The sequence below is a fragment of the Jaculus jaculus genome, chromosome 13, assembly GCF_020740685.1.
Source record: "Jaculus jaculus isolate mJacJac1 chromosome 13, mJacJac1.mat.Y.cur, whole genome shotgun sequence".
NCBI lineage: Eukaryota > Metazoa > Chordata > Mammalia > Rodentia > Dipodidae > Jaculus > Jaculus jaculus.
Genome location: NC_059114.1, coordinates 85,196,767 through 85,212,534, shown reverse-complemented (window position 1 = coordinate 85,212,534; position 15,768 = coordinate 85,196,767).

Sequence of the window (15,768 nt, the reverse complement as noted above, 5' to 3'; positions counted from 1 at the left end):
CCATCTCTCCAGCCCTCTTTTTTATTTTTGACATACACGTACATGTGTGTTTTCTGTGATGTGATTGCATGTATGTGTATATGCAGCATGCACCCTGGGCGTATGAGTGTAGAGGCCAGAGTAGAATTCTGTTTCTTCCTGTTTCCCTCATCTTCCTGTTTCCTTGTGATGGAATCTCTCATTCAACTCAGTGTGTCATATTTTCCTAGTCTGCAAACTCTAGAGGCTCTGCCTCATTACTCCCATCACCAGGGCTAAGGGTACAGAGATGTGTGACCATACCCAGCCATTTGTGTGCATATTAGAGAGTCTCAGAACTTCGTAGGCCCTCATGCCATCACACTGGGCACTCTTGACCAGTGAGCCATCTCCCCAGCACTTCCCTATGTTAACCTTACATGCCTTTTATATCTTCCTATCGTACTATTAGAATGTTCACCAGAACTGTGCTGTAGTATCATACTTCATTAAAAGCTGCTTGTGATTCTAACATTTATTAGACCAGAACACAAAATATAAAGTGGCATTTAATGTAGTTTAAAATTAATAACTAAGTTGGAAATTTCTATTTGAAAACCTGTAATATTCAACATATCGGCATAGGCAATGACTTTCTGAATATAACCCAAAATGCTCAAGAAATACCACGAATCAACCAATGGGATCTCATGAAATTACAAAGCTTTTGTACAGCAAAGGACACTGTGAAAAGAGCAAAGTGACAAGATACAGATTGGAAGAAATTCTTTGCCAGCTATACATCTGAAAGATGATTAAAATCATTAATACCCAGAATACACAAAGATTTCAAAAAACAAAACAATAAGAAATCAAACCACCAAATTAAAAAAAAAAGGTTATGGAACTAAATAGAGAATTCTCAAGGAAGACATACAGATGACATATAAACATCTAACATAAAGTGTTCTACATCCTTAGCCATCAGGGAAATGATAATTAAAACTACTTTGAGATTCCATCTCACTCCTGTCAGAATAGTTATCACCAAGAAAACAAATGACATAAATGTTGGTGAGGATGTGGAAAAGGGGAACACTTCTACAGCGTTGGAAGGAATGTAGTCTGCTACAACCATTGTGGAAATCAGTGTGGAGGTTCTTGAGACAGTTAAAAATAGAATTTCCATATGCTCCAGCTATAGCACTCCTAGGCATATATCCTAATGACTTTTCTCACTGCCTTAGAGATCCTTGCACCACCATGTTTATTGCTGCCCTATTCACAATAGCTAGGAAATGGAACCAGACTATATGTCCCTCAACAGGTGAATGGATAAAAAATATGTGATACATTTACACAATGTTCTATTCAGAGATCAAGAAAAATGAAATTATAAAATTTGCAGGGAAATGGATGGACCTGTAAAGGATTATATTAAGTGAAGTAACCCATGCTCTGAAAGCCAAATGTCGCATATTCTCTCTCATATGTGGATCCTGGCTACACATGTATAGACCTGAGTGAGCTGGAACCAAAAATCACCAGCAGAGGCCAGTAAGCTGGGAAAAGGTTATACAGGAGAGAGGAGAGGGAAGGACTTTAGGTGATGATGTTGTATATATGTAAGTAGAAGAACAGATTGCAGGGAGGGCAATGGTCTAAGTGAGGTCAGGGGAAGAGACTGAGTAAGAGAAGGGTGTGGGGAGGGTCAATCAAAATTCAAGATATTCTGAATAAGGCATATGAAAGCCTACTTTTTTGGGATAATGGCACAGCCAGAAGCCATAGATTGCTACTAGAAAATTTTTAGTGCCAGAGATGGGAAACCTTCCAGTGACTTACTGGCCAGGAAGGTCCCTGTTCTCTCCAAAACATTACAGGCTATTGCCAAGGCCTTTGGTTTCCCAGGAGTAACAGATGGTAAGAACCTATTGCCGAAGACTGCACAGGCCTGGGCAGCAAGGTCACTGAGATATCAAGCTGGTGCTGAGCTGGAAACCTTCTCCCTGTAGACCAGCCAACTGAAAGCTGGAAAAAGCTGCACTGCATGTGGCCCTATGGGAGACAAAAGTCATCAGCAGTGAAAACAGTGGACACTGGAAGCCTCAAGTTTGGCCAGTCAGGCCAAATGACTGAATGAGTGCAATAAAGGCATGTCTGCTCTAGGGGAAACCAACTGCTCTCTAATGCACTGGAAAACTGCTCTATGGGTGGGAATATATGCCAAGTACTGAAAACCTAATCAAAAGCCTATAGCAGGGGAGGTCATATGTCTTAGGGGTATAAATCCTGCTCTTGTCTGACTAAATGTATATATAATTCTCACCAAACTGCCCTGAAAGCACTACACTTAATGTTCATATTCACATATTCATGCTATTCTCATTTTTGGTTTAGAGAAGCTTCTCTTTTCAGATGGTGGTGACCACTGGGATGACCATAAATGCAACATAGTTCTGAGAAGAAGGGATGGAGGAGTGTCCAGTACTGAAACATCTCTATCGCACCCTCCAAGGCTCAGGGTCCATTGCAAAAGAGGTGGCAGAAAGAATGTAAGAGTCAGAGGAAGGGTGTAACTCCTTATAATGCAATTGTCCAGACAGAAACTAGTCTTGATATCTATACCTCCCAGTGCCTAGCAACACCTTCACAAGACCCTCATAATAGGAGAAAAAGACAATTATATCAAAATAAAAGTGATACTAACACAGAGAGGAAGGGGATATGATGGAGACTGGAGTTGTGAAGTGATAAGTGGGGGAAGGGAGGGAATTATCATAGTTTATTGTCTGTAATTATAGAAGTTGCCAATAAAAATTTTTTTAAATGCTTAGAATTATATCATAGGTATCATTTTTGCAGAATTAGATCTCTCGGTGGGTTACTTCTCCATAATGATGGAAGAGATGCTCAGGCTTGTGAGCCCCAAACATCAGGTCCTTCTCCAAGTTATCAAAGAAATGAACAATACAAACACAGAGAAGGGTTGTTTCTGAAAACACTAGAGAAAAAAAAAAATAACAGGAAAGGGGAATCCATCCCTAGTGCTGGGAGGAGACTGGGAATGACCAAAGATTTTTCCTCACATGGGGAATAGAAGTCTCTGAGGCCTGTGGAGAAAGGGGCCTTAGGAGAAGGTTCTCTCCCACATGACTCAGGTCCATTTATGTGAATCAAGCGTACGTGTATTACCTATTTGGAATAATACTTTGATGGATAGCATCAATTAATTAACAAAAATTAGTTTCCCAGATTTTGAAGCATTAGGGTCTATGGTGTTTTTGTTCCCTCTTATAGTATATATGGGATAAAACAGTGGAAGAAAGCTAGTAAATGTGTTAGAACATTACACAATGTCTTTTATGACCTTCAGATTAGCTGGCAAAAAGCTCTTGTTTTCTCCCCTTGGTTTGAAACACAAAACAATTTATCAACTACCAGTTTTTATGGAAATAAGAGAAATGAAATGTTTGCCTTGCCACGCTTTTAGCTGATCTTCGCTTAAGTACGTATTATTATATTGCTGACGCTGAAGAAAAGACATTTTTCTGTAGCTGCTTAACTTGGGTTGTCTCTGTGAGATGTGTGCAAATGTTGAGTAGGGTTATGCTAAAAGGAATACAAGTAGATATGCCACTGTCTCACTTGTGTGAAACTCCTCTGTGCTCCTGAGACCCCTCAGTGCTCTTGAGTATTTCTCTTGGGTATATTATTTCTGTACAACTATTACCACAGGGTAACTGATATTACTCAGAGTGAAAACTTCCCCATGCTCACAGCCAGTAGCTCTCCAGGCTAAACATACATGGCTGTGTGCAAAGGGAGTTTCTATGCTAGTTAATGCACACACTCCAAGCGCAATATAGTTGACATGTGCGAGTAGCCCTTTCTGGAGTATCTGAGCAGATACCTTTTCAGTTATAGTGAGTATCACTTCCATTTGATGTACAACCAAGTCCATCTGATACTGACTTTTCACAGGACCTGATGGGTTGAGCAAGATAATTTTAGGAGGTAGTTTCATAAAGCTGGGATGAACATCCAAACCAAATATAGTTGATTGGAGTAAGAGATTATTTAAGCTTATAAAAATCCAGGTGAAGCTCCATCAAATGGGAGAAGAAGCTGCTTACTTGTACAGATCCACTCAGAGAGAATCCACTGCAACAAAGAAAACAGCAGCCAGCACACACCAGAGCACAGACTGCTCTTTAATACCTTTGGGCTGCAAATCAGACCCTTTTATTGCTGGCCTCCAGAATCTACTCCAGTGATACCTCCTCCAGTCAGGTGGCTAGAGATCCAAGTTACATGTTTGATTTTAACAACTGAGTCTATGGGGGGCATTCATTCAAACTAACATAAGAGGTGAGTCTTTTTCACAGAACTGCAAAGTAAGAGAATCAAGATGTGAACCCATCCCAGCCACTTGTGTATCAAATACACTTCCCTTTACTTTTGGCTGACGGAGGCTGTGGCTTTCATGCTGTAGCTAAGCTCTGAGGATGAGCACTGATTCTCTGCTGAGGACCCTTGTACACTGAAGGAGTATCAGGTTTCTGGGAGCAGGCGTGCCCATTACGATCCCAGTCACTGGTGGGAGCACCAGTTCTTATTTCCTTTGCTCTGAAGCAAAACACAGAAGACACTTAAAAAGTTGTAGCACTCCAGTGTCACTTCTGAAATTACTCCTTCCAGAGGCTACACATCCATAAAGAACCAGAATGCAGCACCGACTGCTTTGGATTCTCAAGGCTAGAAAAAGTATTTGACTTAGTGTGTCTAAATCTAAATAACCATGTCAAAATATGCATTTTTATTAAAAATATGTGGGTATAAAATAAATGGCATAGTGAGTAATGAATGAGTTCCAGTATGATAATCCTTATAATACCTGTATATTAAGCACGCATATGGAAATAGTGGTGAATAAATTGAACAAATAAATACCTCAGTATTTGTTAGCGTTTGGGACAGCAGAAGAAAATGCCCATCATAGGTATTTAGAAATTCTTCAAATCACTCAGGGTCTCTTGAATTTTACTTGTGCCATTTCATGATTTCAGGCATAGTTCAAAAATTTAATTTATATTTCATGTGCTCATCAATAAAAGATGCTTGGTAATAATTTGTGGGAATTCTGTGTTAGTTTTGGGTTCTTAGATGCTTGGAAATCCAGAGACTGAAGGAATGAAACTAGTGATCAATATGTCTCTGTACAGAAGTCTTCATTCACTGTGTGTGTGCGTGCGTGTGTGTGTGTATATGTGTGTGTGAGCATGCACATCACAAGTCTTCATTCACTGTGTGTGTATGTGAGAATGCATGTCACAAGTCTTCATTCACTGTGTGTGTGTGTGTGTGTGTGTGTGTGTGTGAGCATGCACAAGTCTTCATTCACTGTGTGTGTGTGTGTGTGTGTGTGAGCATGTACGTCACAAGTCTTCATTCACTGTGTGTGTGTGTGTGAGCATGCACGTCACAAGTCTTCATTCACTGTGTGTATTTGTGTGAGCATGCACGTCACAAGTCTTCATTCACTGTGTGTGTGTGTGTGTGTGTGTGTGTGTGTGTGTGTGTGGGCATGCACGTCACAAGTCTTCATTCACTGTGTGTGTGTGTGTGTGTATGTGTGTGTGAGCATGCACGTCACAAGGCACTTGTGTATGTCATAGAACAACCCTGCAGGACAATTCCTCACATTCTACTTTGAGTTAGGGTCTTTCTTGTCACTCTTTTGCTGCTGAGAATTCAAGACTTACTGGCCCTTCAATTTTGGGGTTCTCCTGACTCTACCTGAGAAAAAATTTAAAAATATTTAAAAATAAAAAAAATAAAAAAATTTAAAAATATTGTTCTTAAAATATCAGAGTTCATATAGTCTTTCCTCAAAAGAATCCAAATATTTGGGCAATATGACTAGGTAAATGTTTTTTTAAAAATCTGTTTATTTAGTTGACTTTGACAAAAATATGAAATAATTAGAGATTAATTTAAAGTGGTAGAATTTTTTAAAGGTGTTATAGCAAAACAACTATCTTTTATTCATGAGGTGATTTTATTTTCATGCAAGTGCTCTATAGACTGATCTACTTCCCTCCCACCCGCAACCAATGAAGCAAACCTTAAATGAATACTGTGAGACAGACTTATGACATGTTTAATTGTAACCATGTAGGAGAACTAAAGGTCATATTTTTCAACATGCAGATACACAGGCTCTGAATAAGTACTACATAATTAAAATTATGTGGGTGGAGATTTCAAATATGAATTTTTTAAAAAATTATTTATTTATTTGAGAGCGACAGACACAGAGAGAAAGACAGGTAGAGGGAGAGAGAGAGAACGGGCACGCCAGGGCTTCCAGCCTCTGCAAACGAACTCCAGACGCGTGCGCCCCCTTGTGCATCTGGCTAATGTGGGACCTGGGGAACCAAGCCTTGAACTGGGGTCCTTAGGCTTCACAGGCAAGCGCTTATCCACTAAGCCATCTCTCCAGCCCTCAAATATAAATTTTAAAAAATGTGTGCAGTATAATTCTTACTACAATTGAAATTTAACAAACTGGCTTGTCCTACCTAATAGCTTTATAGGATATTTCATGAGATATTGGGATACATATATGAGATATATACTTACTCTCTATCAATCATCTATCTCTATATGGTTTTAAACAATAGATAAAATGAGTGATATTAGAGTTTATGTCATAAATATCTATGGCTATAGATCCATGTATACTAATCACAGAAATGCTTTTACTTACCATAAATTAGTTGAATGTAATGAAGAATTACAATTTTAAGACCGCTGAGACTTGAAACACATGGAAGATTGCCTAAGTGTCTTTCAAAGACTAATTTTGTACTTATGAAATAGTTTTCTCTAATGAATTCTGGCTAATGAATGGATTGGACAGGCCAGCATTATACTTTACCTCATGCAATATAAAGACTAAAACATTTCCATGTATTTCTAAAAAACTAAAATTATAAGTCTTTCTTCCCAATCTGTAATGTTTATTTATGACTCCTGTAACAGCATGCATTTTTGTCACTGAAGATCTCCTAGGAGGTCTAGTGTTTAACGTATACTGAATCGCTATAGGTCGTGAACTGAGTCTGCGATACGAGATATTAAATTTTCTCTCTTTATTGAATTTGTGGATTTAAAGTATTTTATGTTTTGCTGGGAAAGTGTCTCTTAACTTCCCAGTGGAGTGTTTCCAGGGAGATGGTTCGGATTTCTTCAGAAGGTTGAGATATTCATTGCGGCTGGCGAGGTTTTATGGCTGAAGCGAGGCCTGTAAACCTCAAAGACAGAGTACCCACTGGAGGGACTGGATCCATGCATCTGCCAGCAGGGGACAATATAGAAAATGCAGTCAGATTTGAACAGGGTCAGACCGGAAGGGTTAGAGTTGATTTCTGCAGCAGGAGGAAATGATTTGAGGTTTTCTGAAGCTGTGTGCTGAGCACTAATGGGAAGATTGTTTTTATAGACTGGCCTTCTCATCTGCAGTGCTATTTAAATATGAATAGGTGTACTTATCTAGAGAGCTCCGCTGAAAAAGAACTGAAGTAGAAAGGCAAAGTGCTGGGCTGGAGAGATGGCTTAGTGGTTAAGCGCTTGCCTGTGAAGCCTAAGGACCCCGGTTCAAGGCTCGGTTCCCCAGGTCCCACGTTAGCCAGATGCACAAAGGGGCGCACGCGTCTGGAGTTCGTTTGCAGTGGCTAGAAACCCTGGTGCGCCCATTCTCTCTCTCTCTCCCTCTATCTGTCTTTCTATGTCTGCCGCTCTCAAATAAATAAAAAAAAAAAAATGAAAAAAAAAAGAAAGAAAGACAAAGTGCTTAAGACATTCAGTTGTGGTGTTGAGTTCAACAAGGAAAACATATTTTGACTTCCCTCTGTATCAGCATCATTATTTTCAAACTATTTTTTGACACAGCCATTTACCTACATGAGCACAAGATTGTTCAAATAATTTTTATTCGTAACATGGCCATAGGGTCTTTAAGTGTTTTAATTGACTACCCTAGGAATTATGCAAACATCAAAGGGGTGCATCTCAGAGCATAATAATGTATCATAACTTGGAGATTGCATTTAACAATATTGTTTTTTCCCCCCTCAGTGCTTTCTCATTCTGACATCTGAAATTGCTTTTCTCAAGTCTGTCGACAAGTTCAGATACAACACTGCTAAATGAGTTTCTCAGCATTTCAGGGAATGATGAACTTCGGTTTGCAATGACTGGTGACTTTAAGGGAGACAAATAAAACTAGGAGTTCTGCATTCTACAGTGTGGCTTCCAACTTCAAAATTAAATTTCATACCCAAAAAGGCCCCATTTAAATGAAAATGGGGTATGAGATGTTTTGCCTTTGCCCTTATTTGGTGAAATGTGCGATCATAAACAGAAGGGGGAATCTGGAGGGTCATTACCTGGGCACTTCACTCTCTTCTTGAGCTCTGAATTATTTATTTTTTTCAGGAAAAGCATTTGGCACAGATGACTCCTCAAGCTGTTCCCACTTTTAAGACCTTTCTGAGGAGTGGAGCTTGCTTCTCTTCCTCAAGTGTGCATCCTAACCATGGCAATCCCAAAGCTAACTCTGTTAATTGATGAACTGATTAAATAAATCATGATGTTTTAAGTTTTATTCTGTCAGAAACAATACTCATGAAATTACAGAAGCAAACTGAGGGCTCTGAATTTAGCATGGCATATGTAACATGGTTGTTTTGTAGCATTTTTATATAAGAAGACAGCTAAGGGTTTGTGAATTTAGGAAAACTTCCCGGCTTATTTGCACATGATAGATTTGATAGTGATTAGTCTTTTCTGGTAGGGCTTGTATTTCATCAAAGTAATCTTAATTCATTATTATAATATTAAGTTTAATAGAAAATTACTTTTTTCCATAAAATATCATTTAAGAATAGAGGAATGAGCTGGGTGTGGTGGCGCACGCCTTTAATCCCAGTACTCGGGAGGCAAAGGTAGGAGGATTGCTGTGAGTTCGAGGCCACCCTGAGACTACATAGTGAATTTCAAGTCAGCCTGGGCTAGAGTGAGACCCTACCTCAAAAACAAAACAAAACAACAATAACAAAAATATATTAGAGGAATGAATATGTCATAGATAAATGATTATTTAACTACTCTTGGTGGGGTTAGATTTTTTTTTTTTAAGAATAAAGCTTATGATTTACACATTTTTTTCCCATTTTTGCAAACATGCTCTTTCCTCAAAGTTCATTACACTTAGTAACCATAGTCCGGTTGTAGATTTTGAGAGCAATGCGGCATTTCTTGCTCACATGGGCTGGACTTGAGTAGCTAAGACTACATTTCATGTACCAGAGAAGAATTAAGGACTGCAGAGGCAAGGATAGTGAAGGTGGTCTTTGTTAAAGAAAATCTACGAAAAAGACTGACAAAAGAGTAGGAAGTATCTACAAAAGCAAGGTAGAGGGGTGTGCCGTGTCAGGGGCTGGGAATGGGAAGGTGGTCAGGTAAGCATGCTAAGGCTGTGTGATGTCAGCTAGGCAACACACAGCGACACACATCAGGAGGAAGGCATCCCTCTTTCACTGGGAGTCAGCTAGGGATGCAGACAGAAGAAGAACTCTATGTAATTCAGTCTGTTCCAAGATGGCAATATGGAGGAACTGCCCCAAGGGAGTGCCTGCTTGTGGGGGTGGGGGGGTAGGTAGTACATTCTCTCATTGAGGGGATAACTGTTCCTCTCCTCTCCTCTCCTCAGCATGTTTATAGTTTAAGGCTGGCCTCTTGACCAGGTGAGTGATAACAGGCTCCACCAAGGACCAGGGAACTTTTTTCTTTAATAAGGGGGAAGTGTATCTTCCCTTTCTAAGGCCTGCAGGAAAACACGAGATAGGGTTCTTACTTAAGTGACCTCTAAGCCTAGTATCTGTACTTATAATATTCCCCCTGAAGAGTTAAGAAGATCCTGAAATCCAGGGCAGGACAGATGGCTTAGCGGTTAAGGTGCTTCCCTCCCAAGCCTAAGGACCCAGGTTCAATTGCCCAGTACCCACCTTAGCCAAACGCACAAGGGGGCGCATGTGTCTGGAGATTGTTTGCAGTGGCTGGAGGCCCTGGAAAGCCTGTTCTCTCTCTCTCTTTCTTCTCTGTATCTCTCTGTTTGCAAATAAATAAATATTAAAAAAAAATTAGAAAAGAAGAAAAATAAACCAAAAGAAAAAAGACCCTGAAATCATTCAGGGGATTGTCAGTAACAGCAGGATGAAGTAGGGTATAGAGAGGTTTTAGGGTCTCCTCTCTTGTTTCAGGATGTGGAGGATGACAAAAGGGAGGCCGGTTAGATGGAGTTACTGCGCAGAGAACATCTGAGCTGTGGAGTGACTGTCAGTGAAATGGTGTAAAGTGACACAGGCCTATGGATGAAAAGGACGGTTGGGAGAGGCACCGGAGCATCCATTCTATTTTCCGTTGGGCATGTGGCGTTGACCACCACCTACAGAAGGAGAACAACCCCCTTGCTCCCAATCTCGGTGGGTTGTCAGATATCACCATGCACAGGATCACGATTAGGATGAGCTCCAGTAAAGAAGACACATTTTATATGAGTGCTAAATAAAAGCTTTGATTAAAAAAAATGTTAGATTATACATTATGTTTCTATAGTTATACTTTTTGGCTATTGTATGGTCAGTTATTTGTGCTTTAATATCATTATTCAGGTTGGAATTGTGAAATTGGAATACCAATAACCAAGAAAACGTACATTTTTGGTTTTGCCACAGAAAAGTTCAAAATAATATGTGAAAAATATTTTGAGATTAAAAAAGAAGAGATTTAAAAAAAAGAAAAACAGTCCATTTCCAAGTTACTTACTCCTCACTTCAAAGCTTGAGCTTTGAAGCTTTTCAAAGGATCGTAGCCTTTGACAGGTCTTTGAAGACACTCTGGACTGACACTCTCTCAACCCTCAATGTCAACACCAGCGGTGGAGAAGTGAGAAGTTGGGATGTGACGTTCTCAATAGCCCAAAAATAAAACCATTAACTCAGACTTGAGGCTACTGACTGGAGGCTGTTGAGAGAAGCAGCTTGTCCTTCTCACCCCGCTCCTTGTGCTTAACTTAACGCTCGGCACAGAGTGGGCACGAATCAAAGGCTTCCGCAATGAAGGCTGGATGCAGTAGAACTGTTGTTCTTGCTAGCAAGCTAGAACCAAAGAGAGTTCGAATTATGCAGAAGTGGCAGCGACAACTTGTCCCAGAACGCGACAATGATCTCAGTGTGATAATGGACAATGTCGCTGGTCTTGATGAATGTTTATTTTAGGAAGAAGGAAATAGGAAACCTCACAACCATTCATCTAAAACTTCATAGTTATTTTCATTTTTGAGGTGCTGGTGGGATGAAGCAAAATCACTCACTAATTTTTACGTTTGATCAGAGGCAAAGTTTGATGTGTTCATGCCTGATTCTTAGTGGAAAAATGTTTATTTCACATACTAATGATAAACATTAGCAATGTTAATAATAAATGAAAATCTTGAAATGGAATTCACTAGCTTAAATGCCAGCCAAAGGCACCAATGGAAAGAAGACAAATGACTACTAACCACTGCTACACCAAAGGGTCTGATTTTGAAAGTAGAAAAATCGCCAGTTTTGTGCTATAGAGAAAAATTGTCATTACAACCAGAAATCAAGGCCAAATTGGTATAAACAAGATTGTTGACAGTTGAAATTTCTTCACTTTTAAAATATAAGGTAATGATCTTTCAATTGGCCTCTTGGAGCAAAAAAGATTGTTTCTCAAAAACATAAAAATAAAATAAATAACTTGTAATTCCTTTGTAAATATCCTTTCCTTTGCTATGTTGTTTTGTTTTTAATCATAGAAGTTAAGTTTTGTCAGACACATTTCATGAATCATGATCTGTTCACAGTGGCATTCTTATGTTAGTAATATGTAAATTGCATGGAATGATTTTGAATGTTGGTGCAATCATCTATATTCTTTTTTATTAGTAGTGGACATACTCAATATATAAACAGCACATGTTGGTACCATCCTTACCCTCATCCCCGTCCCCCCTCCGAAGGGATCCTCTTCTTTGGGATCCCCATGCTGGTTATCCCACGGGGATTGTGAGTTGTACATTGTGGGGGTGGCCATCAGTTATGCGGGAGAGGAAATGTCTCTGTGCAACTTGTGACTCTAACAATCTCTTTGCCCCGTCTTCCACAAACTTCCCTGAGCCATGTTGGGTTCACTTTAGTTCTACTTCAATAATTGGATCTTGGAATCTCTGGTTTGGTAGGAGTTGAGTGTCCTTGTGATGACAATAGATTCACCCAGAAAGCAGCACTCTTGCTCATTTCCCAAGTTCCTCTATGGTTTCAGTTGGGATTGGTGAAGTATGCTGGCCTCTTTCTTTCCTCAGGTTCTGTTTCCATCTGAAAAAGAGAAGCAGATTCTCCAATGGAGAGTGAGGTCAGCACAGGTTAGATGGAATAATCATTGTTAGTTTAGAGAGAACTTAATAGGTGTAGGCTCTCTTGTAGCCCAAGATAGGTGGGAGGTTGATATTGGAGACTGAACTCATTATCTGGATCTGACTTGTTTCCCAGTTCCAGATGCGGGCCCCTTTCCACTGAATAGATTTGTTAGACAATCCACAACCAGCTGGTTATCCATCATGGCTGTGTGCCACCAGAGCACTTGTGTGAGCATCACACCAGGTTGTTTGCTTCTGAGTATCTTAGACCTTGAGTTACTCAGACAGATCCTGCCCACTTTCCCCCAGTAACTCATGTGGCACCTTCTGGCACTAGACGGGCTGTCTGGGGACTGGCTCTCTTCCAGATTCCAGCCAGGTCTCTCCATGCTCCATATGGACAGCATATAGTGTCTTTGGCAGCAGGGTCTTGCCATTAACTTCATTAATCAAGTGCTCTGACAGAAGTCTGTCTTCTTTTGGGAAACCTTGTAGGTCTCTCTGATCAACAGCTCATTGTGTAAGTTAACCACATCCTGGTACTGGGAGTTATAGGCCAGTGCCCAGGGAAAAGCAATACGAAAAAGAAAGAAAATACAAAAGAGAAAGTGAAATGGAGGGGAGGGGCAGGGGACAGGAGAAAATTAAAATTAAGCTTTATCTCAGAGCCCTTTTATTATAATCCTGATGAGGGTTCAACCTTCTAATCTGTCTTCCAGGCTATAGGATTATGTATGATTTTATGGAATTTTTTTTTTGGGGGGGGCTCAAGGTAGGGTCTCACTCTAGCCCGGGCTGACCTGGAATTCACTATGTAGTCTCAGGGTGGCCTTGAACTCACGGTGATCCTCCTATCTCTGCCTCCCGAGTGCTGGGATTAAAGGCGTGTGCCACCACTCCTGGCTATGGAATTCCTTAGGATAAACTATTTGGTCATGAATTATTTTATGTTGTCAAATTTAATATATTTTATTGAGAAGTTTTGAGTTTATGTTCATCAATGTTTTTGCAGATGTTATATTTGTATCTGAAAATAATTTTGGCTCCCAGGAATGCATTGGGAACTGTTCTTTCATCTGTCACCTTTCAGAAGATTGAATAGAATTTAGGGATATCTGTTCTTGAAATTTTTTTTTTGGCTTTGTTTTTATTTTCAGTACTATGCATGAAGTCCAAGGTCTTAGGCATATTAGACATCACTCTACCATTGAATTTTTTTTCCTTCTTTGTTTTTTTTTCTTGTTTTTCTGAGGTAGGGTCTCACTCTAGCCCAGGCTGATCTGGAATTCACTAAGTAATCTCAGAGTGGCCTCACACACACGGCAATTCTCCTACCTCTGCCTCCTGAGTTCTGGGATTGAAGGCGTGCACCACCATGCCCAAGCTATACCACTGAATTTTATTCCCAGTCTTAAAGTTTTCTTAGAAGAGACCATCCATAAGCATTAGTGTTTTCTTTTTGGAAGGCTTATTAAAACCTAAATTTAGGAGCTGTGGAGACAGCTCAGTAGTTAAAGGCACTTGTTTTTACAGCCTGTGGATTTGGGTTCAGTTCCCCACTCAGGTAAAGCCAGCTGCTCAAAGTAGAGCATAAGTATGGAGTTCGTTTGCTTTGACAAGAGGACTTGATACACTCATTCAGTTTCTTTCTTTCCCTTAAATAAAAATGCCAAACAATCTCAGCTTAAAAAATAGTAACTAAAAGGTAAAGCCACAAGGACATCAAATGATCATATGGGAACTGAAAGGGAATCCAATTCCATCCTGGCTAGCCCTCATAGTTCTGGAAAGTGCTATGAGAATGGCTGAAGAATAGCAGTTGCCAACTGATTGATTAAGCAGGAGATCTTGCCAGTTACAATAGCAACCAGCCAAGGAAGTAAGTACACATATGCAATAGTGGCACACAACTGATGTAGGTGAACAACTGCTCATGTATTCAACATGAGACCCACTCAGTGGGAGTGAACCCATGCTTGATTCTGGGAACCAAGCCAGATTCCCTAGAAGAGTAAACCAATAGCTCAAGAGAGAATCTTCATCACTCTTTAAGAAGAATGAACATACATATCAACATGTCTTTGTAATTACTACGCTTTCCCCCCTTTATTCGAACCATTCTCACTTTTGGTTGGATAATCTGTTCTGTTTTATAGAGAGAGGAGATTATGAGTCAGAACAAGGACACATCAATGCATGGAGAAGAGAAAGCCCACTGCCTAACATGAGGTGGGAAACATCCCCCTCATTTGCCCAGAAGTCATTACAGGGGAAGCTATGACACAAATAATGCTGAAAACCAATTCCAGGGAAATTGTAACAGACACTGTCATAACTGAAACATCATAAAAACAATAATCCAGAGTCTACAAAGTAATACTAAATCAGCTCTCTTTCTTGCCCACCAACACACAGGGAGCATCGAGGAAGAGGGGGTAGAACTATTGTAAGAACCCCACCATGGGGGTGAAGAGCCTGAGACACTACATTCCCCCTTCTGACTGACCAAGGCCTCTTGATCCCCACAACGAACACAAATGGCACCACAGAATACCCTCAGCAGAATTGGGGTGGGGGAGAAGGGAGTCTATGTGTGCAACCTGTTTACAAAAATAATGAATAAATTTAAAAAATAGCTTTATCTCTAATCAAGATACCTTTTCTCCTGATGTGTATAAAATTTTCTTCTTTATATAAATTATGAAAATTATGGGCATGAGGTTGTTCAAAATACCCCCTTACTATTTGTTACTGTGTTTGGATCAGTAGTCATGGTCTCTAATTTCTGATGTTGGCAATTTCTCTCTCTCTCTCTCTCTCTCTTTTTTTTTCCCCTAGCTCCCTAGTTCCTTAGTTTGACTGGATACATATGTTAATTTTATTCACATTTTCAAATAACTTATATTTTATTTTTCTTCTCTTTCTTTTTATAGTTTTTATTTTTTTGTTTTATATATTTTTTAAAATTTTGTTTACTTTAGACAGAGAGAAAGCAGGGAGAGAGAGAGAGAGAGAGAGAGAGAGAGAGAGAGAGAGAGAAAGAGAGAGAGAGAGAGAGAATGGGCATGCCCGGACCTCTTGACACTGCAAAAAAAATCCAGATGCATGTGCCACTTTGTGTATCTGTCTTTACATTGGTACTGGAGAATCAATCAAGCCCAGGTGTCAGACTTTGCAAGCAAGTGCCTTTGACTGCTGAACCATCTCTCCAGCCTTGGTTTTATTGCTTTTGATACAGCATCTCTCTGTGTAGCCCACATTGCTCTTGAAGTTGCAGACCTCCTGCTTCAACCTACTTA